The 23,075-nt window shown below is 52.0% G+C and overlaps 1 protein-coding gene and 1 long non-coding RNA gene across 5 annotated transcripts in view; both read right to left on the reverse strand.

The window, feature by feature from the left end:
• The window catches only part of AGAP1 (ArfGAP with GTPase domain, ankyrin repeat and PH domain 1), a 576,306-nt gene that overhangs the window by 448,041 nt on the left and 105,190 nt on the right, over positions 1 to 23,075 (reverse strand). The window lies entirely within an intron of this gene.
• LOC121818811 (uncharacterized) overlaps positions 1 to 23,075 on the reverse strand; it is a 73,941-nt gene that overhangs the window by 27,915 nt on the left and 22,951 nt on the right. Inside the window, exon 3 of the long non-coding RNA XR_009600460.1 lies at positions 1 to 23,075. This exon is cut by the window's left edge and continues 27,915 nt beyond it; it is cut by the window's right edge and continues 21,937 nt beyond it. This is a non-coding gene — a long non-coding RNA (uncharacterized LOC121818811).

Consider the following 23,075-nt stretch of genomic DNA (forward strand, 5'->3'; position numbering starts at 1 on the left):
TACTTGCCCAGACTGTGCTCCGCAGGGAAGCCAGAGCAACCTCTGGCTCCAGGACACACGTGATCACAGTATTGTGTGTGTGCGCACAGTTGTGTCCAACTCTTTGCGACCCCATGGAGCCCGCCAGGCTCCTCTGTCTGCGGAATTCTCCAGGCAAGAGTACTGGAGTGGGTAAGCCATTTCCTTCTCCAAGGGATCTTCCTGACCCAAGGATCGAATTTGCGTCTCCTGAATTGGCAAGTAGGTTCTTTACCAAGGAGCTACCTGGGAACTGAATCACAGTTTTACTCTCCCCTCAATCCTAGAGAGCAGGGCCAATGACAGGGAATCTCCCCACTCACAGACAGCTGCTATTCACACTGCAGAGTTTTCTTTCTGGTCTTTTATCTGGATGGATGGATGGATAAGATAGATTGATTGACTGACTCTGGCTTGCCAGGGGCTCAGTGGTAAAGAATCTGCCTGCAAGAGACCTGGAAGACATAGGTTCGATCCCTTGTTGGGAAGATCCCCTGGAGAAGGGAAGGGCAGTCCACGCCAGTACTCTTGTCTGGAAAATCCCATGGACAGAGGAGTCTGGTAGGTTGTAGTCCATGGGGTGAAAAAGAGTCAGACATGACTTCACAACTAATCAACAATATATAGACTCTTGATGTAAGTGGGAAATTTTTTTTTTTTTTTTGCAAAATTGAGATAGTATTCATCATACTATTTTGCAGCTTGTTTTAACTGAATAACATGGACATTCCCTCACATCACTTTGCGGTTTATCTTTCATCAGCTTATTCACAGTTTTGTAGCAACGCACATACTCACTCCTCAGTTTTCTTCACTCTTTCAGTCAATGTTTATGGGATGCTTGATGTGCAGTTAAGGGATGAGACTAAGCCCGGGTCCCCCCAGGGGTTCCCTTCCCAGAGCTACAGCTACAGCAGTGCCAGGCTCACCTTTCAAGGCCCTACCAGTACAGGGCCAAACGCGGGCGTCAGGTCTAACTTCCTGCTTCAGAGCCAAGGGCACTGAGGCCCGAGGAGGCAGGAGGGTTGGTACTCAGGCGCAGAACAGGCATGTGACCAGCATCCTGACGCCCACCCCTTCACTCCCCTGGCTGGCATCCGGAGAGGTCTGAAACACACCGCCCTTTCGCCTGGAGCATCCATCGTCATGTTCTCCTAAAGACCATTCCAGTTGGTGATCCCGTGAGATGCTGTGCGTCCCATGACCCTACAAGGCAGGTCTTATCTTCATTTTACAGAGAAGGAGATCAAGATCGAGAGCAAGCGTCCCACACCAGGTGCGGAACCACACGCTGAGTCGGCTGCATTTCCAGTCTTCCTGGGGCTGCTGTGCTGAAGCTCTTCGGCTGGGTGCCGTAAGCCGTAGAAATTTACAGCCACTCAGGCCTGGGGGCTAGGCGTCCGGCAAAGTGTCTGCAGGGTGGGGGTCCCTCTGGGGGCCTGAGGGAGGACCTGACCAGGCCTCTCCCGCCTCTGAGGGGTCTGGGGGCCAGCCCGGGTGCTCCTTGGATGGGGCTCTCTTGCCTTTACCTTCCTGGGGCACTCTCCCCGTGATGCACAAATCTCCCCCAGTTATTAGGACACCGGTCATGCTGGATCAGGGCCTGCCCTCTCCCGGAGGACCTATTCTTAACGAATGACATCTGCCGTGACCTCATGTCCAAAGAAGACTATATTCTGAGCTACTGGGGAGGCAGGACTTCGGTGTATGGATTCTGGACAGGACACAGTCCAACCCGTAACAAGCGGTGGACACAAGATTCCATGAGGCTGACTCACCTCCCAGCCAGGGGGTTCCTGGGAAAGCTGGGTGCAGGGCCCCAGGGGATGGGTCGTCTAGGAGTGGGTGCTCGGGCCAGATGGAGGCTGGGTTCCGGACAAGGCCTCCTCCACCCCAGCATTTACCCGGAGGGCTGCACACCGACATCCTTTTCCAAGGTCATCACCATTCCCACAATCAGAGAGCCTTCCCCTCCTATTCCGTCAGCAAGGGTGTTATTATTCTTCAGAACAGTCAGCCCGAGAATCACAGTGCACAGGATGCCCCCATCTCTCCGCTTGTGGCCAAAGCCCCGGAAAGGCGGTCCAAGGAGCAAAGGCCCAGAGCACTTGCCTGAAGAAAAGGACAACCGAGCTGGGCGGCTCATTCTCCAGAACCCTCTGTCCCTAAGCTGGGATTTCACAGCACCGAAAGAAAACCACCTGCAAGGAGAACGCTGCTATCCCCGCACCCCAGGAGGCCGCTCCCTGGGGGCACGACTCTGGCGGGCGTGAGAAAGTGCTGGGAAAGGCCTCATTGACAGCTCTGACACCGACCCTGGAAAAGTCGCTCCTCTAGCTGATTCCTCCTAAAAGGAAACCCAAGTGCACTCCTGCTCTGCCTTCTTGTGTCTCAAGGACTGAACCCCCTGTGGCCAAACCATTTAAAATAATCTCAGCAGGACTTCCCTGGTAGCCCAGGGGTAAAGAATCTGCCTTGCAATATAGAGGACTTGAGTTCGATCCCTGGTCGGGGAACGAAGATCCCACATGCCCCGGAGCAACAAAGCCCAAGCGCTGCAATTCCTGAAGCCTGTGTGCTCCGGAGCCCAAGAGCCACAACTACAGAGTCCGAGTGTCCTTGTCCAAAGATCTTGCTCGACGCAACGGAGATCCTGCACGACGCGACGAACGCCCAAAACGGCCAAATAAATAAAAGTCTTTAAACTAAAAAATTTTAAATAATCTCAGGAATTGGAATTTTTCTGAATGATGGATGAAAAAATCTAATCCATTTTCCATACCTGGAGACTCTCCTGAGCTTTTAGAGCAACTAGTTTTCCTAAGACTACCAGGTAAGATGAAGGTCAAACCTTATCAGCAGAAACAGGGAAACCAGAGGATACGCCCGCATCTCAGGGAGCTGACGCCTCTCTCTGGATCATGTGACCCTGGGCGAGTTTCTCATTCCAGCTTCTCAGAAAGACTGGATGCCTTACTCACGGCCACACAGCTGAGCTCTGAGCTGGTTGCTGCTCAGTCACGTCGGATCCTGCGACCCCACGGACTGCAGCACGCCAGGCTTCCCTGTTGTTCACTATCGCCCGGAGCTCGCTCAAACTGAGTCCACTGAGTCGGTGATGCCACCCAACCACCTCATTCTCTGTCGTCCCCTTCTCCTCCCACCTTCCATCTTTCCCAGCATCAGGGTCTTTTCCAGTGAGTTGGCTCTTTGCATCAGGTGGCCAAAGTACTGGAATCCCAGCTTCAGTATCAGTCCTTCCAATGAATATTCAGGACTGACTTCCTTTAGGATGGACTGATTGGGTCTCCTTGCAGTCCAATGGTCTCTCTCAAGAGTCTTCTCCAACGCCTCAGCTTTTCAAAAGCATCAATTCTTTGGCGCTCAGCTTTCTTTATGGTCCAACTCTCACAACCATACGTGACTACTAACTCTCGCATCCATACGTGACTACTGGAAAAACCATAGCCTTGACTAGATGGACCTTTGTTAGCAAAGTGATGCCTCTGCTTTTTAATATGCTGTCCAGGTTTGTTATAGCTTTCCTTCCAAGGAGCTCTAAGGTCAGATTCAAATCCAGGACACCTGCTGCTTATATCAACAGGTGTCTCCTGACCCTGGGCACCATAGACCCTGGGCACTAGCTTGTGCAAGATTCGTCATCAGGGAAGAAACAAGTCGACTTGAGGCCCTGAAAACCCACATGGACCTGCCAATGACAGCCGCCCACCACGTCCACACTTCGGAGGGGTCGGGGGAGGCGGGGGGAAGGACAGGGACCACTGCTCCGTCCGTTAATTCATCCTACGAAAGGTACGGGGCCCTGACCACAAGCCAGAGCTCTTTCAGCACAAGCTCTCTCGCTAGAAATTAAACGCTCATTTCAACACTCTGGAAAAAGATTCCATTTTGACCCAAATAAAAACCAGCGTTCTCAGGTTCAACGGGATGACTAAAGGGAAAAAGGGGAGAAATCCGATGAAAACACAGCCACAAAAGCAAGGGGCTCGGGCCTCGCTCCGACTGGGATGCTGACAATCAAAAGTGTAGCAGAGAAGGTCCCTCGAAGCCCCTGGGGGGCTCACCTTTCCTGACTGTCCTCAGGGTCGGGACACACAGCTGGCCCGCAGCACACGCGGTGGAAACGGTTAGAGATGGGCTTCACTCACAGCCTGAGCAACTTGGTTTCAACACAAGAATAACCTTCTGATGGACAGTTTATCGGCTCCAGTTCCCATGAGAAGCTGTAAACAAGCATCTTCTGGTGGGATCGGGAGTGGGGGTACCGGGGGGGACTTCCAAGGCTGGGGCTCTCCACTGTTTTATAAGTGTCGCACAGAGGGGCGTAATTATGAAATGACAGTGCTGTGACTTGCGTGGAAGACTCCTAAGGATGTGAAATGAAACGTAAACACACATCCACAGTTACCTTGTTTACACACACAGCTTTCAAAAGGCAGAACTCTCATCCAGGGACAAGCCAGTGCAAACTCATCCCATAAATGACTCCCAGGACCCCAAGGAGAAGTTCCAAGGAGAAGAGACACAGTGGTGGGATGATCAAGGGAAAAGCCCCACTGTCTGTCTTCAAGTCACAGCTGCTTGTCTTCAAGTTCCAGCGTCCGGCCCCCATGCATGGGTCTTGCCTCACCCTGAGGCTTAGGGAAAAATCAGGGCCCGCCTCGCTGCTGCTTTTGTGAGAGAGGCTCAAGCAAAGCAGAACACAGAAGCCCACCAAGGTCGCCCAGAGGGAGCGGTAAGGCTGCCCGCTGGGCTGCTGACTTCGAAACAGAAATGCCTCCTACGCAAGTTAGGGGCAGGCAGATCTGCCAACCCGGCTGTCTCTGTTTTCCAGCCACTGGGCTCCGGGACCTTCCTCTGAAACCATGATGTCCATCCCAACAGGCAAATCAAGGCGATAGCACACGCAATAAAGCTCCCCTGGCACGCCATCGGGCACCACGAAAGGAAGGCTGGGCAGACGAGCAGCCAGCAGCCAGCTCTCCTGCCTCCTGATTAAATCGGCGGGCTCTGTTCTGCAGCAGAAACACAACCACCTCATCAGCAAGGAGAGACGACAGAGCCTCGCTCTCCGGAGAAGCCAGGCGGAACTAGAAAAACAGAAGCATCCGGAGCTTCTTGTTTGCAGCCGTGACCTGCCCAAGCCTGCCCGACTGCGGCTCAGAAAACCAGCTGTGTAGAACTCAGCCATCAACAGACGGTCGCCTGACAGCCTCAGGTGTATCTCGGATCTGGCAGCTCACCAAAGCCTGGACCGTCATCATGGAGCTGGTGAGGCAGAGGGGCCACCAAGGAGCACATCCCCCAGCCCCGGAACACAGCCTGCGGGTCTCAGCTTCGGCCAAGCAGCCTCTTGGAAACTCTGCTCAAGGGGTGAGAGGTTCACCCCCTGAAAGACAGACTGTTAATTCAACTTCAGACACTGAACTGCAGGGGCAGTCAGCCTCCCGGGTCTCCTGGACACCACATTCTCACTTTGTGTACGAATCACAGTCCGCTGGCCACATACGCCTGGGAACCCCAACTAAGAGTGGCTTAAAGCAGACAGAAGGGCAGGCCCCTCCCATCAATGGAGTGTCCAGGTGGGCTGTCCCAGGTGAGGCTGGGAGGGTGCTCCACAAACCTGGACCCCTTCCAGCTCCAATACAGAAGGGGCCCCAGGAGGAGAGACCTGGGTTCGATCTCTGGGTTGGGAAGATCCCCTGCAGGAGGGCATGGCGACCCACTCCAGTATTCTTGCCTGGAGCATCCCATGGACAGAGGAGCCTGGCGGCTACGGTCCATGGGGTCGTAAAGAGTCACACATAACTAAAGGACTAACACACACAGAGAGGAGAGAACAATCAGAGAGGAAGGGGTGAAGGGGCAAAGGGCCCCCCCACACCCCCCGCTCTCCTGGAAGGAGGTTGACCAGAAGCTGCCACATAGCACCCCCAGCTGCATCTCAGGGGAGCAGTCAGCCCCACAGCAAGAGGGGAAGCATGGGTCCTTACTCTGGGGACCCTGTTGCAGACTGGGACCAAGAACTACCCGTGCCTCATTAGCATTTCCCACCGGCCACAGGCACGCCTAAGCGCGTTTCCACGCAGCTCTCACTGCGTTTTCACTGCAAGCGTGCTGCATAGATATTACCCCCCTTCTCCAAGGCATGCAGAGGCTCTAACATCTCACCCCGAAGTCGAGCCCACAGCAGCTGCTCCTGGGGGCTGACTGTGCACCCCGGCAGGCCTGGCCCTCCCAGAAGAAGCACAGTGTTAGGAGAGGTGATCCCCAGGCCCGGGAACCTCTGGTGGGAAGGCAGGCCAGCCACAGCGGGCACAGCGGGGACCACACATTCCGGTTCTTGGGCACAAGGCCCCTCTCAACCAATGATGCCCAGCCAGCCGGCCAAGCCCACCCTGGCCCTCCCCAACTGCCCGGCTCTGGCTGGTCAGGGGTGGCCAATCCCCCGTCCTTCCCGGCATCACCCCACAAGCCTCGCATGGCTTTTCAGTTCAGCTCTCCTGATGCGCCCTGTCCGAGTCCTGTGGGGGACACCCTTTCATGATCCCCGCCCCCCAGGATCTGAGCATCAGGACCGATTAGGCTATTTACACATGAGAACAGAAACAGAGCTTTCTCCGTGTGTGCTTATCTGCAGGAGGGATGAACCCTGATGACGTGGGCTACACCCCCGCCCCCACTCTGGATTCCCACTCGGGGGTCACCCTGGGATCTGGGACTTGCCGGCATATTTGCATAAGAAGGCACTAGCCGGTGGGCCCTGTCAAAATATTTTGTGACGGACCAGAGATGCGTTTGATGACACGGTTCACCGTTGCCAGGGAATGTGTTCACAATATGTTTCCACAATCTGCCGCCAGCTCTCGGAGGCGGGCTCTTTGTTTTGATCGGGTTGCGCGCAGGGCTGTCCCTCGGGCTCATACATTATGCAGGCCTGGGCGGCACACAGGCCTGGGTTCAAATAATTAGGGGGAGGCGGGGCTGACCGTTGCCATGGCGGCACTCTGTGCGGATGAAGGACAGGTGCCCCCCCCCAACCCCCAGCCAGAGCCACTGGGCTGCCAAACAGCATCAAGGCAGTGAAGAAGCAGAATCCCTGAACGTAAAGACTGAAGCCCAACAGTGCCCACTGCCCCCTCCGTGTGTCTCTAAGCCTTTGAGAGGCACAGAACACGGCTGTGCCACGTTATGACATGACATGGGAGAAATTCTACATCACACGTCTCATCTCACAAGGAAGAATGTACAGAAAAGCGTTAACCAGGAAATCCAGCAAAACATTAATGATCACATTAATAGGTTTTCAGAACAGTACCTTTCCTTTTATCTTTCCTTTTATCGTGTGTTTTACTTGCATAGAACCTCCCTGTGATGCTCCACTTGGTAGTTTCACATACATGGATTACTACTCTACTGGAAAAAAAATGCGATGAAATCTTCCATGCACAGCGATGGAATGGTGAATACCTGCTCCAGAAGTCCTTGGGACTCATGAGGCTTCATAAAAATCCGCTGAGTGACGGTCCCTGGCTGCCTTCCACGGCGTCCGCTCACTCAGGTTAGCCGCAGTGGTCCCCGTGCTGGACGCTTGGTCCCCGGCCTGGAGATGCTCCTCATGCGTGCCCATCACGTTCTCCTCCTGGTCTGCAGCATCGGGCTGTGCACGCGGCATCCTGACCCACCCCCTGCCCGCCTTCCTTCCACTCCTGGAGCCTCACTGCAGAGGCCCGCCGGGGCCTGCCCACCTGCACACCCAGCGTCCACCTCCCCTCACTCCTCCAGGCCTCTGGGCACATGCACCTACTCACCCATCCCTCTGCCCAGACCACACGTCCAGGCTGCCCTTCTGCCAAGCCCACCTCCAGAAACCCAACGAAGAGTTCCGCCGTGCTGGCCCCACCCTGCCCGGTGTCCCCGACCTCTCCCCAGGGTCCTCCAAGGGGGATACAAGGCGCAAGGCCACAGCCACAGTCCAGCTTCCTGTCCTCTGGTCCAAGAGCAGCCCCACTGCAGCGAAAGCATCGGAGATGGCGATGCTTCATGCAGTTGCCTCCAGCCACGCCGACAGACTCTCCCCAGAGCCTTCCGAGCCCTGACTCACTGGGGCCTCACACCCCCCTCTCCTCCCACCACAGCTACCCTGGAGGACGCCGGCCCAGCAAGTGAGTGGGGGCAGGGCCATCTTCCCACGTGGACCAAGCACATGGTGCCCACTCGGGTCCTCCCTCCCTTCTTTTCCAGCAAGCATGTCCTTCCTAAGTCCACCCTTCCCCTCTCCAGTCAAGAAGACTCCAGGACACATTTCTCCAGTTCTGACGCATCCTCATCACCCTTCAGGCAGAACTCAAAATTAACATTAAAACCACTGAGAAAAACTGCGCCTCCCCACTGCCCAAAATTCCCGCTCTCAGCAATAAACTTGAGCCCTGATGTTGTCCTGTCCCAGGGAAAACACCGCAGGGGGTGGTGGAAGGCTCGGTCGGGACACAACGTTTTACTGTGACTTTCCCGGAATGATGAGCCAGCAGGCGCCACTCCGGAATAAAGACTGGATCCGGACTTGGTATCTCCAGGGCCAGCACTGGAGGCTATGGAGATGAGCATGACCAAAGAATCCGAGGACCGCACCCCTGGCCGCTGTCAAACCAGAGCAAAAGGACTCAGCTCCCCTCAGAGAAAGGCTGAGCCTTTGTCCTACAAAGTCTCCACAGCATCAAATTAAATAACAACGCACGCAGTCTAGTTGGAAAGTCAACTTTATGAGAACGATGAAAATAAACTCAGTATACCTACATGGTGGTTGGGCCCCTTTCTGCTGGATTTCAACCATGAAACCCACCAGGACCCACAACAACACAGGTTATGAAACGACAGCCCATGGGCTGTATCCAGCCCAGTGTGTGTTTTTGTGAATAACGTTTTACCAAAACTCAGCCATGACCATCTGTTTATGCATTTTCAAAAGCAGCTGAGACGCCGCTTAAGGAGTGGACAGCCCTCAGCGCCTAAAATACTCACCGTCTGGCCCTTCCCAGAAAGTGTTTGCTGACCTCCACAGAACTTCTAACCTCAACGGTATTTTGTTTCCAAGAAAAGAAAATTTTACTGTCATTCAAGCTACCTCTTCTCATAGAACCTTCAGAAATACGTGATCCTCAAAGAAAAGAGGAGAATCTGTATAACAAAAAATAAATAAAAGGGGAAAAAAACACCTGTAAAACCCACTGTCATAACCACCGCCATCCTGGCGAACCATCCTTCCAAAGTTCTAGACGCAGCTGTCCTTTCACAAGACGATGGCATTAATCTCACATCACCACTCATCAAGCACTGGGGCCCGTCCCGTGGGCCTTACCCGGGTCTCCCCGCTAATCCATTAGACAAACTTACAAGGGAGAGTGTGCACCTGTATTCCGTTATCTCTGCTCACAATACAGACATAAACGTGGACACTTACATTTTCCAACGTTTTCACTCTAATAAAATGGAGCAACAAATACTTGTGCCTTCTTTCTACAAATATCTCTAATATTCTATTTTCCTGTAATACTGAACAGAATATTCAGTAGGAAACAGTATTCCTAATAGAATATTATAGGAAAGTATAATAGTCTCGAATTTCTAGACCAAACGTGTGAACATTTTGAAGGCTTCCACCCCTTGCTGTCGTACTTCCAGATGGACTGGCCATTGTATACTCCCTGCCAGGAACATGTGACGAGGGCCTGAATTATTTCATGTTAACCTTCCATCGGGAACAGCATTAAACAACGATCATCATGAAAAGTCCCAGCTGAAACAAAGCAAGACAGTGTTGTCCACAGTTCACACATGTGGTTATGGACAACTTCATACTAGAGTTGGGCAGACATTCTAAATACACGTGCAGACATCCTAAATACATCCTAAATACATGCCTTTATATGTGTGCCATCTTTTAAATCCCTTTCAAGCTGAAGCTTGCAAGGAGCTAAAATTTGGTGACAAGGCTGAAAAACTATTGCTGGGGTAATAACAACGCATCTTCATATAACAGCCGACACAGTCCACAGCGCACTCCCTTCCAATCAGACCCACCATTCCCCCACCACTGGCAACACACCTTCCTCACGAATCGAAGAGCCGCCCTGACCCCAGTCACATGGACCCCCGGGATGCCCTCCTGCTGCCTCCGCCAGCTTAGTCCAGGGCCCGAGGCCTGCCGGGCATCACACCTTGTCCAGGGAGCCTCGACACAACCCAGCCTGCATCCCCCACGACTGCAGGGGCGCCATCCCAGAGCCCGAGGTGCGGTGCTCCTGTAGCACCCTGCTAGGTGGAGGGAACTGCTACAGCCTCAGATGTCAAGGCCAGGGGGGAAAAGAGACGCACCTCGACTCCCAACTCGGTACCTGAGGCCGTGGCCCAATTCTCTCAGTAAGACCTGAATTCCTCTGAGCAGCTCCCCACACACACAGCCCTAACATACACGCACTCACTGTACAGCACACAGGAAAAACAGGTTAATATTCAAAAGTCCTCATTCGTTTAAAGAAATATATAAACATCTACCTATGAGAGCAGCTCTAGCTGGAATGTCCTTGTTTATTTCTTGGCTGCACTGTGCAGCCTGCAGGAGCTTAGCTCCCAGACCAGAGACTGCACCCAGAGCCCCTGAAGTGGAAGTGTGGCTGCCGGGGAACTCCCTGAACAGGATACTCTATAGCAGGTAAGAAGGAAAGGACCAGCACGGCATGCATTTCTATTTGTTTATTCACTTACTTGTTGCTTTGGACGCGCCGGGTCTTAGATGCTGCATGTACGCAGTGTGTGTCCTGCATGAATGCAGCGTGCCTCATGCACGCAGCGTGTGTCCTGCACGTGTGTATACATACAGAAGCTGTGTGCACGCAGCATACAGGACCCTCAGCGGCATCTGGGATTCAGTTCCCCGACCAGGGGCTGAACTCCGGCCCCCTGCATTGGCAGAGTGGCATCTTAGCCACTGGGTCACCAGAGATGCCCCCCAAATGATGGGCTGTCTGTCTTTCCCATTCACACTGCAGAAGAACGCAGTCAGTGTGCTAGCCCGTGGGCTCGCACACAGAACACCACATCCTAAGGACACAGGCTCCTCACACAGAACACCACGTCCTAAGGACACAGGCTCCTCACACAGAACACCACGTCCTAAGGACATAGGCTCCTCACACAGAACACCACGTCCTAAGGACATAGGCTCCTCACACAGAACACCACGTCCTAAGGACGTAGGCTCGCACACAGAACACCACGTCCTAAGGACATAGGCTCCTCACACAGAACACCACGTCCTAAGGACATAGGCTCCTCACACAGAACACCACGTCCTAAGGACATAGGCTCCTCACACAGAACACCACGTCCTAAGGACATACGCTCCTCACACAGAACACCACGTCCTAAGGACATATGCTCAGGCCACAGTCTAAAGGGACGCGGATGGAAAGACACAAACCGCTGTCAACATAGACGGAGCAGGGGGTGGTGGTGGGCCTCCCTCCCTCTAATGCTTTCTTTCACAAACACAAACGCAACCACACCCCACAGAGCAAAAGCAAATGGAATTTTTACATCAAGGAGGTGCATAATCACATTGGCAAGGTCTTCTCTCTGGATTTTAGAATCTGAACCATTTAATACTTTCAGTGAGAAGGATACAAGGTTCTCTCAATGCTAAAAAAGTTGCTTTTTAGCAGAGAGTCGCTTGGGACCATGGCTGCAGAGAGCTGTTCTCCGGCCACCAGCTCCAGGCCGGCTGGCCACGGCTCCAAGCTCTTCTGTGAGTAATTAACGATGACCAATTCCCCTGGAGGCCCCGCTTCTGGACATAACTGGTGTGATCTAACTTATCCATGAGGCAAGCTCACACTGGAATTATCTTTCCAACAGAAACATAATATTCCTCTTGGGTACGATACCTTATTAAATCTGACCTTTTGTCGTATTACAAATACTAAGTGTTTCATAAAAGCTGGAAAACACTACAATACCCAAGAAAAACCTGACATAGAAAGTTAATAACCTGGTGCGGCAGACAGCAGAAATGTCATTCATTCAGAGAAGAACGCCTAAAGTGAAAGGAAGGGTGAAGAGCCAAGATTCTAGAAATCCATCCCAAGTGTGTCACTGGGAGGCACGCAGACCTTCCACACACGCCCAGTCTTGCTGGAAGGACCAGGGGACTGACAGCTGGCCGGGGAGCACCACGGGTGATGGGGACGACCCAGCTCAGGGACAGGGAGCAGGAAAGGTGTTTACCGAGGAGTGGAGACAAGGTCCTGACCGGGGACAGCGTGTGTCACCCCGAACTGAACCCTCCGAGCAGGAGCTCTCAAAGCCACCACGTGCCAAACAAGCAGAGGCTGATAACCCGCTATTTCCAAATGAACTAATTTTCTGTTCCTGAAACATGTTTTGTGAATGTTTACCCCAGTTGGCACGAAGCAAGGCAAATTCTGCTGTGTAGGCTGCCGCCTGGAGATTGCTGTTGTTGTGAGAGGCATTCTCCATCAACAAGCAGAGGTCAGCCTACAGCACACGCAAAAATCCCCAAAGCAGTCAGTCAATACGGATGCATTGTTTCTGCAGCTGCACTGGAAGTTCCGAAGGAAAGGAAAAGCCCATTTATGTACACCTCTCCTGGCTGTGGCGGCCTGGAGAACATGAGGCAATCCCCAGGAAAATGAGCTCAACTCTAGAATACGCTCAGATGCAAACTGATGAGCACTGCAGGTAACCACTGTTCCAGTCCCCTCCCCTCCCTCCGGGGAGCAGGTGGGTCCCCGCCCACAGGCTTATGCTTACTATGCCTTTCCCTTTCTTGGAGCAAGGCTTCCAGCAGGGCTTGAGGGAGGGGGGCGGGGTGGGGTGGGGGGAAAGTGCCTGGAGGCTCACGAGGGAGCAACTTACCACTGTTGTATGGCAGAAACCAACACAACATTGTAAAACACCCCCCTCACCCCCACCCCAATTACAGAGACATTTAAGCAAAAAGGAAGAATGCTGCTGGCAGAAGAGCCTGGACGCACCGCAATCTACTTCCTGCAGGGACTGTCCAGCGTGTGCCTGTGCAAGAAGCACCACGGGCGCATTTCCTGCAAAGGGAAAGTGAAAGCGAAGTTGCTCAGTCCTGTCTGACTCTTTACAGTCCCGTGGACTGCAGCGCACAAGGCTCCCCTGTCCATGGGATTTTCCAGGCAAGAATACTGGAGTGGGCTGCCATTTCCTGCAATCTCTCTGTGTATTCCAGGGGTTGGGGTAAATGGTCAGGGCTGAGAACAGGGCCTGGCCCACAGACACATTAACTAGCGTGGTCCGAATGGTCCACGAGACCAGCGTGAGTGGTCACAGAACTGCTTCCATACTGGCCGGAGCTCCCAGCTTTACAGGTCTGGTTGTCAAAACCAACACTGGCCCAAGAGTCAAAGTTGACTTTGGTGAGCCTACAACTAGGACCCTGGGAGTTTAAAGAAAGCATGGCCAGACCCAAGGCCATCCTCTCCCACCAGTGTCATCAGACCACACTTCCCTGGCTTTGCAGAATGGGCCCAGACACAAGATCTAGTGTTCACCGACCTGAGTGCATGAGGGCACGCAGGTGAGAGCAGTGTGCCCAGTACTTAGAGGGCGAGGATGCTACAGACCGCAGACTGGCCAGAGAGTGCGACTTAATTTGCTCATTCCAGAGCCTGCTGACCGTCTGCAAACACTCTAGAAGGCCACCAGGGAAGTAAGGGTGGCTGGGACACGGACTGCTCTGGAAGTTCTTGCCTCAAAGGGTGAAGAGAAAATCAGCTTTTAACCTGAGCTATTCCTACTAAGGGGCTTCCTGGTGACTCAACGATAAAGAACCCACCTCTCAGTGAAAGAGACATAGGAAATGTGGGTTCGATCCCTGGGTGGGGAAGACCCCCTGGTGAAGGAGTTGGCAACCCAACTCCAGTATCCCTACTGGGATAATTCCATGGACAGAGGAGCCTGGCGGGCTATACTCAATGGTGTAGCAGAAGAGTTGGGGCATGCACACACACACATGCTCCCACTAAATCTTATTTTGTGTAGCAAAACAAACCAAGAAAATCATTTTGAGTGGCTTTCTGTCTATAGGCTCCACACAGAGGACAGGTGAACAGGATTTTACGCTGGGCAGCAGCAAGCTGACCGCTATGCAAATTTAGATTCCATTCATCAACTGCAGAATCTATAAAAGGTAGCAGAAAAAAAACCTATGGATACCAAGGGGCTTCCCTGGTGGCTCGGATGGTAAAGAATCCTCCTGCAATGTGGGAGGCTCCGGTTCAACCCCTGGGCTGGGAAGAGTCCCCTGGAGAAGGAAATGGCAACCCACTCCAGTATTCTTGTCTGGGAAATCCCAAGGAAAGCGGAGCTTGGTGGGCTACAGTCCATGAGGTTGCAAAGAGTGGGACACATCTGAGCGACTACCGCACACACACGTGGATACCAAGGGATATACAGCGGGTGGGGCAAATCGGGAGACTGGGGCTGAATCACATACACTATAGATCCTATGTATAAAACAGATACCTAAGGAGAACCCACCCTATAGCACAGGGGGCAGGACTCAGCTCCTCTGCGGTGACCAGAATGTGAAGGAAATCCAAAAAAGAGAGGATATACGTATACATACACCTGATGCATTTGGATAGCAGACACCAACACAACACTGCAAAGCAACTGTTCTCCAATAAAAATTAATTAAAAAAAAAACAAAAGCAAGAATCTCCTGAGGGTAAAATATGTTTCTACCCAATCCTTTACCCAGGTCACAGCTAGAGGTTATAACTCAAAAGTAAATGTTCTTCACAACAGCAAAGGCAGCAGGGACAGGAAGCACACTCCTGATTTGGGGCTCAAGTATGTCAACCCTGCTCCTACCCTCCTCTTCAAACCCTGGTGATTCAAAAATGCTTGCACATGAAGGGTAACTTTCCGTATTTTGGACAAAATGAATTCTCTGGACATTTTAACCTCGTTTTTAAAAAGCATTATTTTGATCGCTGTTCCTCGTCTCTTCACATATATTTGGCCTGTGTTTCAAGAATGTTTTTTCCTACATTACAATTAATCCTTAGATTATAAAGTTACAGTCCCCTGGAAAGGCCACTGAGGCATGCCAAAAACAAGAGCAAATGTTTCCCTTCTTTATTACAAATTCATAAAATGTGAGCTCCGCCCAATCCCCCAGGAGCTGGTATGACTGACTTTTTCATTTATCCGAAGTAAAAAACAAAAAAAAAATTTAAGATTCACATTTGTCCAGTTTACAAGCATCTCTAGGGACGTTAATGATGGCATTTAGAAACTACACAATATATCCCCCCACACTTCAAAAGTGCAACTAAAAGTGCATCTTTCCCAAGCTTTTATTAAGCTATAATGTGTTTTTTTAATTATTATCTTCAGGATTTTTTTTTTAATTGTTACTTTTTGAAAATTTGTTCAGGACAAAAACATGTATGAAAGGTCCCCTCCACACCAGGCATCCAGTGATGTTAAGCTGAACACAGCTGGAGCGGGCTGAGGTTTTCCATAGTGTCACATGACTGCCTCATGTATTGAGCCAAACTGGAAAAAGGGTTAAGGGTCGGTAGGCAGAAGTGGAAAACGCTAGGTCAAAGGCCACATACCTTGCTAAGGCTTTTATTCCATTCTGCCAATTTTTTTTTTTCCAGAAGGGCTATCCCAACACACATTCCACTCTTGTAAAATTGAAATCCTACGGTCTGAATATCCCCCTCAAAATTCCCAGGTTGAAATCTACTCCCCATCAAGGTGATGGTACTAGGAGGCGGGGCCTTTGTGAGGTGACTGGTCATGAGGGTGCAGCCCTCATGAATGGCGTCAGTGCCCTTGTAAGAGAGACCCCAGAAAGCTACTCTGTCCCCTTCAGCCACAGGAGGACATAAGCAGGATTCAGGGACTCAGCAGACAGCCTTCAGCTCACCACGCTGGCACCCGGATCTCAGACTTCCACCCTCCAGAAATATGAGCTAAAAACTGCTCTTATTTATAAGCCATCCAGTACGGAGTAGTTTGTTCCAGCAGCCGGAATGCGCTAAGATGAGGATCGATTTCCATATACCTTCGCCAATATGGGGTCTTTGATTTTAAGATGATACTTAACTAGATTAACTAGAGGATGAGACGGTTGGATGGCATCACTGACTCAATGGTCATGAGTTTGAGTAAACTCTGGGAATTGGTGATGGACAGGGAGGCCTGGTGTGCTGCAGTCCACGGGGTCGCAAAGAGTCAGTCACGACTGAGCGACTGAACTGAACTGAAACTGATGAGATTAAAAACTCAGCTCACCCAGTTAATGTTCTTTAAGTAATGCACCTAAATATACGGACATATTATTTGACCCTTTATTTCTTTTTATGAACCTGTGCCTGCTCCTTTAGTTGAGGAATTTACTTTTCTTATTGTTTTATAACAACTCTTTACATATGGAAGATAACCCTTTGGCATACATTTTAAGTATTTTCCCAATTTTTTATTTGACTTTGTATTTGCTTAAAGTGTCTGTGATGTTCAGAAGTTGTTCACTTATTCAGATGTTATCAAGGCAAACTTCCTCTTTTTATTCTCTGCCTTTGATGGCTATCCCAAGAATATACGACTTTCAAGACCTGTTTCGGAGGAAAGGATTCTGTCTTTGGAATGGCCATAGGCAGAAAGAGAAAAACAATCATCTGACCTAGTTCCATAATAGCCCAGCTCCCCACAAGAGGCAGGATGCATAGTTATCCTGTGAAGTCAGGAGACCCAAGGAGAGCTGACCCCACTGGCTTAAAATACTTTCTCTTGGCATAAAAAGTAGGCTACAATGGCTCAGAGATGAGAGTGATGCCAAACGTACATCTGACCCAGGCTTACAGATAAATTCAGGCAAAATGTATTAAGTGCTCTGCCTAGAAACACTAGAGAGATAATGCTTTGGGGAAAAAAAAAAAAAATCTCAGGCTGTGAGTAAAGAAAGGGACTGTTCCAATTTTAGGTCATTTTAGATCATTCCAATTTTAACAATACTGGCAAACTCCTCAGTGGGGCCAGTCAGGCGCATACAGGCAGAGCAGAAAGATGAGGGATGCCGTGGTCAGATGTTCCGTAAAGTCCAGTCCTCCGACCCCCAGGCCTGGGACCCTGGGTGACCTGGGTGACCGAGTGGAGAGCCAGGGACGTGGCTCTCCACTGCCAGACCCTGGAGGTGACAACACCCGCCTCTGACCACGTGAGGAAACACAGGGCGTCACCCTCTTGCACTCTGCACGTAAGAGCTCCCCTCGCTTGCGTTTTAGGAGCAGAGAGACAATCCAACAGAGAAGGCATTTGGCTGGCGTGGAATTCCCTCCGTGGGCGCGCCACCCACGGGCAGAGGTTCACTGGCTGCAGGCGACTGGAAGAACTGAATCAGCTGTAGGAATATCACATTTGGCAAGCACTCCAAGTTGAGAGCGCGGAGGCAAAGAAAACGGGAAAGGACAGCACCCTCCGTCGGCTTCCGTGTCGCACAAAGGACTCACAGTAGAGACTGAGGCTCCAGCCTCTCCCCCAACCATGTGGCCACAAGCAGGCGCCCCTGTGCCCAGCACGGCCCAGACCCTACACCAGGCTGCCGGAGGGTGCAGGGCGGGGGCGTGGGGAGGACAAACCTAGGGACCCCCAGCGCTCCCCACCTTAAGTGAAACTGACAAGGACTCTACACCAGAAACCTCCCATGACTTCCCAGGTTTTCCAAAGAGCAAGTCGGTAACCTGCCTCACGTGTCTTACTCCACCACAAAGCTGCAAGGGACTTCTTCCATCTCCTCAAATACACCGTCGTGCACAGGGCCCTCACACACGCTGGCCCCCGCATGGAAGACGTGCACTCACACCCCCTCTGAGACTGAAAGAGGAGCAGCAACTTCTTAAGCTGGGCCAGCCCCCGCCCTCCTCAGAGACCCTCTCCTGACCCCACTGCTGGCCTGGGTCCCCCCGACTTCAACCCTGCACCATCCACCTCCCGTCAGAGCAGTGCTCATCTCACCAAAACGCGTGGCCACGGGGGCGACTCTGACCCACCCCACCTTCCCTTCTAGTCTCCAAGCGCCTGAGGCCAAGGACCTCGTGCCTTAGCTCACCAGCACCCACAGGGTGCCGAGCACATTCACAGATGCTCCATGAATATCTGGCAAGTGAATAAATGAACAGACGTGAATGCAGAACATTTACGTGTTCTCGTGATCACTTAGCAGAATACTCGTTTGTGTCCCTGTATGTTGTGTGTATAGGGGCGAGTGTCTACAATTTTAATTGTAGGAAGAAAGATTTTTGACACAGCCGTACGTTCCTAAATGACAGAGAAGTCTTACAGGCCACTGCCGGCCAGGTGTCACCCTGGTTCCCTATACAGCAGATGGGCGAGGACACCCGTGGTCCACACCACGCTGCAATACCTATGCTAATTCACTGTTAATTACAGCCCTTCCTCCAAACTGCGGGTGGACTGGTGGGTTCTATGGGGAGGGCTGCACCAATCAGGCACATTCACAAAGGAATATTTTGAAATAGTTACCCATTTATTTTAAAGAATGCCTTTATCAGCAGATTACCTGGAGTAAAATGCGATAGAGTAGTTCTATTTGCGTGCGATGCATTTTCCTCTTTTTGAGCAGCTTTTTTCCCCTTAACAAAGGAAATGCCCAAGTGCCGTGCGCAGACGCTCAGCTGTGTCTGCCTCTTTGCCACCCTGTAGCGTGCACTCGGTCGCTCAGTCATATCCAACTCTTTCGCAACCCCATGGACTATAACCTGCCAGGCTCCTCTGTCCATGAAATTCTCCCATCAAGAATACTGGAATGGGTTGCCATTTCTTCCCCTAGGGGATCTTCCTGACCCAGACATCAAACCCGAGTCTCTCACGTTTCATTCTTTGGCAGGCAGATTCCTTACCGCTACCACCACCTGGAAATCCCATGGACAAGAATACGGTTGAGCAAAAAGTCCTTTGCCTGGCCGTTCTCTTTTTCAGGGGAACAGAGTGTTCTGCTAGTTCCTGAATCCATGGTTTCCATTCAAACAGATGTAATACATGTCATTCACAGAAGCTGAAAGTTTTGGGGGGGCTGGGCTCCTGACACAGGCATTAAACAAGTTTAGATTATACGGCAGAACTTGTTATACTGTAAACTTGCCAACTTATTAAGGTACTTATATCCCTAAGTCTATCTGCTTCAAAATCTCACATGAAGAGCATTAAATGCAAACTATTTCTATACAACGTGTATTTATTTGCTCACCTTCAGCAGCAGAGCAGCCATGTACCCGCCCATCTATAAAAAGGCCCCTAATGGTGAAGAGTGAGCAGGGCATCTAAAAGATGAAAGGGCACCCAGGGACTCTAAAGAAGGCTGAGCACCGAAGAATTGATGCTTCTGAACTGTGGTGAAGGAGAAGACTCTTGAGAGTCCCTTGGACTGCCAGGAGATCCAACCAGTCCATCCTAAAGGAAATCAGTCCTGGGTGTTCATTGGAGGGACTCATGCTGAAGCTGAAACTCCAATACTTTGGCCACCTAATGTGAAGAACCGACTCATTTGAAAAGACCCTGATGCTGGGAAAGACTAGGGGCAGGAGGAGAAGGGGACGACAGAGGATGAGATGGTTGGATGGCATCACCGACTCAATGGACATGAGTGTGAATAAACTCTGGGAGTTGGTGATGGACAGGGAGGCCTGGCGTGCTGCAGTCCATGGGGACGCAAAGAGTTGGACACAACTGAACTGAACTGAGCTGAACTCATGAGGAGCGAGCAGGACATCTAAAAGATGAAAGGGCACCCAGACAATCCAGGCGAGGAGTTTCACGTAGATGCAGAAGATGGAATCCAGAGAGGTCGGCGCACATGCCCACAAGGGCACGGTGCCAACCAGGAAGACAAACCCGAGAGAGAGCAACGTGGGCGGCCACAGGCACATCTGTGGCGGGAGCCACCCCCCGCCCCCCTCAGCCCACATCTCTGTCCATGACACAGAGAACCGCCACCACACCCCCAATCAACCCCACGTACACTGCTGACACTCCCAAACTCTGTCCCATCTGAACACTACTCTTGTTACACCCATTTCACGGATTGGCAGGTTCTCAGGAGTCAAAGGGGCTTCCCAAGTGGCTCTAGTGGTAAAGAACCCGCCTGCCAATGCAGGAGACGTAAGAGACACAGGTTCAATCCCTGGGTCGGGAAGATTCCCCTGGAGGAGGGCATGGCAACCCACTCCAGTATTCCTCCCTGGAGAATCCCCATGGACAGAAGAGCCTGGAAGGCTACAGTCCACGGGGTCACACAGAGTCGGACACGACTAAAGCGGCTTAGCACGCACGCACGCAGGAGTCAGCAGGGAAACCCACACAAGGCTGCCTCACTCCTTCCCTCGGGCGAAGGCTGCAAAGCGTCTCTGTCGGTCTGAATAAGCACGAAGGCAAAGACCAATCCGGAGATTGTCTGGAGGGTCCGGGCCCCTAAGGCATCGCCCCTGAGACCTCATTACTGGGGGCAGGAGCCGGGCTGGCTTGAATTATTCACTGCAGCCCTGGCCCCCTGACGACGCGCATGAGACAGCTGCAGGGCAGGCACATCTGGAGCCCTGCTCCAAACGGGCCCCGTCCAGAGCACAGTGAAGGGTGCAATCCATCATCGAGCACCCCACAAGGCCCACCAGGTGAGAGGACAGGAGTGCTGGGACTGCACCCGCCCAGCCCCTGCTCTGGCACAGCAAACCCGCCCCACGGGCACAAGAGAAGCAGATATAGCCTTCGCTGGGGAAAGCCTGAAACAATGAGCAACCGGGAAAACAAAAATCCTGCAACTGCGCTCGAATTATGATTAGAAAATAAAGCATGTCTGATTGCTCTCCAGTGAGACCGCAGGCTGCAGAGCAGAATAATTTTACAGAAAGATCGACCTCTCCATTGACAGAGAATGTTCTGCAAGGGAGTCACGCTGCTGCTGCGCTGGGGTCCCTGACCGGTGGCCTGAGAGGTGGTTGTGGCCCCTGAAGACCCAGGTACCACGTGGTCTGAAACTGGGACAGGGAGATGGAAGCATTTCCCTGTCCGAAATATAAACATATTTATGTGGAAGCTCCCACAGAGGCATGAAGTTCAGATATTTACGACTGACAAATACTTTTTAAAGAAATGAAGACTCTTAACGCCAAACTGCAATTTTAGCAGGAACTCCAGATTACACGTTTTATTCTACCTGCGGCAGAGGATGAGGCGGTTGGACAGCATCACCGACTCACGAATGTGAATTTGAGCAAAGACCGGGAGACAGGGCAGGACGGAGGAGCCTGGCCGCTGCAGCCCACGGGGTCGCAGAGAGTTGGGCACGACTCAGCAAACGAATAACAACAAAAGGATGTACAGCTATTTGTTTGTTCTTAAACAGTGAGCTCAATCTCCAGCTTATCAATGAGGAAACCCTCCCCCCACACACAGATGGCGCAGTGGTGAAGATACGTCTGCCAGTGCAGGAGACTCAAGAGATGTGGGTTCGATCCCTGGGTGGGGAAGATCCCCTGGAGAAGGGCATGGCAACCCAGCCCAGTATCCTTGCCTGCAGAATCCCATGGACAGAGGAGCCTGGGGGGCTACAGTCCATGGGGCGGCAAAGAGTCAGATACAATTGAGTAATAAACAACATCACTGACTCAATGGGCATGGGTTCGAGCAAGCTCCAAGAGATGGTAAAGGTCAGGGAAGCCTGGCGTCCTGCACTCCACGGGGTCACAGAGAGTTGGACACGACTTAGTGGCTAAACGACATCAAATCTCAAATGTTATCCCAGGTGGCCCTTGCGGGCTTCCAGCTGCCTCCCCAGCTCTCCTTTCTCCTCTTCGTCCCCCATCGGCCCCATCACTTCGGGGCTCCCATGCCCCTGCTGGGAACACAACCTCACCGCTTTCTCCCAAGTACCACAGGTCTCCCCACAGCTGACGATACAATTAAAATCAGGGCTCAAGCAAAAGTGCTCAGAGAGCTGCTTCACAGCACCTGGCCACAAACTCTTCCCCACACATCAAGACAGAAAACCACCAAAAACAAGGCAAAAAAGGAGGAAGGAAACCACAAAGCCCTCAGTAATAAGCACCCTTTGAAATGACGCAGCTCTGTGCAAAGCTACTCTGCAGAACTCAGGCGCTGCTTCCCTTTTCCACGGGCGCCCACGCTTGCCCTCTTGTTGCTGGTCAGTCATGCAGTCGTAGCCCACTTTCTGCAAGCCCATGGACTGCAGCACACCAGGTTGCCTGTCCACCACCCTCTCCCGGAGCTTGCTCAAACACACGTGCATGGAGTCCGTGGTGTCGCCCCTCCTCCTCCTGCCCTCAGTCTTTCCCAGCATCAGGGTCTTTTCCAGTGAGTCTGCCCTTCAGTTTATAGCCTCCCATTTTTATCATCATTACCACCATTACGTCACCAGCTACAACCACCGCTGCTATTGCTGTGATGACTAGCATGTGAGTCGTCAAGGGTCACCTGGAAAATAAAAAGCAAGCGAGAGGGAGCATGACCCAGGGTGGGCGATGCTACATCGAACCTTCCCTCGCATTCCAGCATCGCCTTCGCTCTTGACCCTGCTCCTCCGAGGCCTCCAGGGCTTTCCAGGTGGTTCTAGTGGTGAAGCAGCTGCCTGCCAACGCAGGAGACATAAAAGATGCCGGTTCAATCCCTGGGTCGGGAAGATCCCCTGCAGGAGGAAATGGCAACCCACTCCAGTATTCTTGCCTGGAGAATCCCATGGACAGAGGAGCCTGGCGGACTACAGTTCTTGGGTTGCAGGGTCAGACACGACTGAAGCGACTGGGCATGCACGCAGGCTTCCAACATGCTGACTTCAAGGCCCTGCACTGGATGCCTGTCATGGAAAACTGCTCCTCCCAGCCCACTAAAAATAAATAAAAGTCAAGGGAAAGCAATCTGTTACTCCGCAGCTGGGTAGCAGTGGA

Source organism: Ovis aries, chromosome 1, assembly GCF_016772045.2.
Source record: "Ovis aries strain OAR_USU_Benz2616 breed Rambouillet chromosome 1, ARS-UI_Ramb_v3.0, whole genome shotgun sequence".
NCBI lineage: Eukaryota > Metazoa > Chordata > Mammalia > Artiodactyla > Bovidae > Ovis > Ovis aries.